The sequence below is a fragment of the Cloeon dipterum genome, chromosome 4 (assembly GCF_949628265.1).
Source record: "Cloeon dipterum chromosome 4, ieCloDipt1.1, whole genome shotgun sequence".
Lineage (NCBI taxonomy): Eukaryota > Metazoa > Arthropoda > Insecta > Ephemeroptera > Baetidae > Cloeon > Cloeon dipterum.
Genome location: NC_088789.1, coordinates 29,591,432 through 29,595,106, shown reverse-complemented (window position 1 = coordinate 29,595,106; position 3,675 = coordinate 29,591,432).

Below are 3,675 nucleotides of genomic sequence, written 5' to 3'. Positions count from 1 at the left end.
CATGTCGTCTCGGAATAAACATTTTATTTTTATATTTGTGTGCACAATATACCTATCTGACGGATTGGCAACAGAGGTGAAAACCATTCAAGAGTTGGTCTGGCGGAGGCCTTGCGTTCGAGCTGCTTCCTCTTCAGTTTTAAATTGGCGAGAATGTTCCACACCTTCCAGGTGCAGTCTCTCTTCTAGGCTCCTCGTTTGGCGATTCGTTCGGCCTCCATACCGGGAACTCGTTCAGGTTGACCCTGCCGTCTTCTTGAATAAAATTAAATCTAAATGCAATTACTATTTCCCATCCGTAATGGTGCAGCGCGAGGTGTTTGTTATCCGCCTGCTGTTATTTGCGAGTAATTCACACTACATTAATATGGTATATTTAGTTTCTATTCGGATGATATTTCAACAAAAACTACAAAAAAATGAATTATTTCAGTCCAAATTATTTTGATATTAAATAAATCCACCGCTATTCAATTAATATCTGTGGAAGCGGTCGTTGGGATATCTGGTCGGCGGTGACTTTTCATTTTGCCGATCGAAAAATGAGAGAGGGAATCGCATTTGCTTGGGCATTGGCGCTGCACCGCGCGCATAACAATCTGTCAGGGCACAATGGCAGGACAAAAAGAGTTGCTGTCATCTAACGCGGAGGTTTGTGAGAATTTCAAGCAGCACTTTATCCGCCGAATCGAAAAGCACGCCGACGAGTGATTCTGAAACGCTGATGCACCGCTCTCTGAGTTCCGCAGACTCTGCTTCGACGCAAAAAAAAGAGTAAAAAGCGAATGGAGGAACCCGGTGTGACGTTCCATTAGCTCACAATGCTCAACTCTGTCTTCTAAAAACCATGGATTCAAGAAAATTCCTCTGAAAGGAAATTAATACTCGCGATTGCGATTGATGGCGATTACAATTTTATTTTTTTATTTTTTCCTTCGCGGTTTTAGTAGTTGCAGCAGTTAAAAGATGGCTCCAATTTTAATTTATGATTACAATGCTATTTTATGCCTTTTCGGCATAATATTAAGTCCTCGCGATCAATTTCCTCTGCAAATTCGTGCTGGAAGCGAACCTCGCAATTTAAATCGGAGAGGCGCTCGGCGGTAACTTGGAAAGGGCTCGCTGCACGCAGAGGCGGCCGACGCGCCCGGCCTCGGCGTTGGCAACGCGCCGCATCCCATTGGGCCGCGTTGAGCACCGGCGCCTCGTCCACCTTCGCCGGACACAAATAATCGCGAGTCGACTCTTCTTTTCGCCTCGTTGCTCGAATGTGTTGTCAAAACGACGCCTGCCACCATCTTTTCTCTTTGTTTCGCTCGCGTGCCACAGTGGAAAACGTGAAAATTGCATCCAAAAATGCGCATCGTCCCCTTTGTTGTTGACCTCGTGTTTTTTGTCATTACAAAATTTGCTTTGTTTTTAAATTTGCCAATACGTGGAAGTATTCTACAAGAAAGATTAGAATTCTTTAAAAAGAAAACTGCTATACCGTTTCCCTTTAAATTTAGAACCTAGAATATATATATATATATATAGAGTTAATTTACGAATGTACGCTTCTCGGTTGAGTGATTCTTCAATGTACAATATTACACACTCTGGATATCAATTGTCACGACATAAACAAAATAAAATCAGTAGAGGTATTTAAAATCAAATGATACATTTAGATTCTAGTACAAAACTGTCACTTTCTGAAAGTATTCAAATACCTCAATATTTATCTATTTAGTAACAGCAAATCAAATATTTCCTGAACAAAGACAAAAAAATTCATATCATTTCAGGAATTTAATAAAAAAATACTCAAAGTTCTGAACACGAATGCGGCAAGAAAAGGTATTAAGGTCTTTAGAAATTGTGCTCAAATCCACGCTCAAATATCTTTTGTATACAAATAAATGACACATGGTATTTCTACACAATACATTTGTTTGGTTGCAGGTGGCCGCCTGGCTGGCTGCGAGGAATTTCCCACAAGGCCCTGCTCACCTGCACTGCACCGCTCTATTAAATCATTTTCCCGTTGTTCTGTGTTCTCCCGAGATGAAAATTGGATTATTTGCTCGGCGCGCGCACATGCACTTCGTCATTCTCCACTGAATCGGAAGAACGGCAAATCTTTGCGAACTGACATTCCTCACCGCACCATATCAACCATGCCCCGAGATAGAATTAAATTAAATACGTTTGAGCCGAGAACCTTTCTGCTTTCCGTTGCTAGATTTAATATCCTGGGAGAAAAATTAAAATTCAAATCGTTAAGAGGACAGTGCGAAGCATATTGTGTTTTAATCTGATCTGTAGAAATAAAAATTGCCAATTTTCCTTAAGTCTTCCTTAATATCATAAAAAATTGGTTTTATGGTTGAAAAAAAAATCAAAATTCAGATATACAGATGGCCATTTAAAGCACATTTCAATAATTTAGGCTTGAAAAATTGAATAAAAAGGAGAAAATAATTTAATAAATAAAATTTTGGTTGATGTCAATATTTTTTAAATCAAATAATTAAATTAATTGAAGCAGTGATTTATTTTCTATTTCAATTCCTACACTCATTTTTACTAATGTATGCTAAGTTCTAAATCTTGAATATGTACATGCTAGCTTGTCAACGTAAAATTTAATCTATGAATGACACGAATTAGTTATTGAATTGGGATGGTTGTATTCCATGTGCAATTCCCTGCAATTTTTAGTGAACCATTTTTGGCAAATGTCGCACTGCTCCATGTACGCCACTCGCACGTGTTCCAGCAGATGCTGTTTGAACAAAAACTTCTTGCCGCACGTCGCACACCCGAATTTGAACCCGATCAAATCGTGTGCGCTCAAAAGGTGCACCTTCAAATCTCTGAAACGACGGAAACTGGCTGAGCAATGCGAGCAGCGTTTCAAGCAGAACTTCTCCTTCTTCGCGGCTTCAACCTTCAAAAAGATTTTGGATACCAACTTTCCTTTTTCCCTTTCGTGTTCCTTCAAAGCCCTCGATTTTTGGTATTTTCCTCTTCTGCTTTTCTTTGCGGTCTCAGCCTTCAAAAAGATTTTGGATATCAACTTTCCTTTTTCCCTTTCGTGTTCCTTCAAAGCCATCGATTTTTGGCATTTTCCTCTTCTGTTTTTCAAGTGACGATCTAAATGATTTCTCTTCTTGAATATTTTAAGGCAAACGTCGCACTTGAACTGAGTTTGTTTACAATTTCTCAGATGCTTTTGATAGAGTCCCGAGCATTCGAACTTCTTTTTGCAGCGCCGACACTTCTTCTCCAACAAGTGACCACTTTTGTAACTCCAAATAGCCACGTCTTTTCCGCAAACTCTGCACTTCCTCTCAATGTGACATCTTAGCAAGTGATTCATCATAGCCAACCTGGAGACAAATTGTTTCTCACAAAAATCGCATTCAAGATTTTCTGTTCCGTGTATGGCATTGATGTGTAGTCCCAATATTTTCTTGGTTTTAGATGCGTAATTGCATTTTTCACATTTGAATTTTTTGGATTCTTCTTCAGCTTTATGGACGGAGTTAAAGTGGATTTTCAACTCGTCGGGTGTTTTGAAGTAAGCAGTGCAGCGACGATCAGAACATTTTTCAGAGTATTCCCGATGGACCAGACGAATGTGACTTCTGTAACTATCAATTCTTGTCAACCTCTTGTCACAAAAGTGAC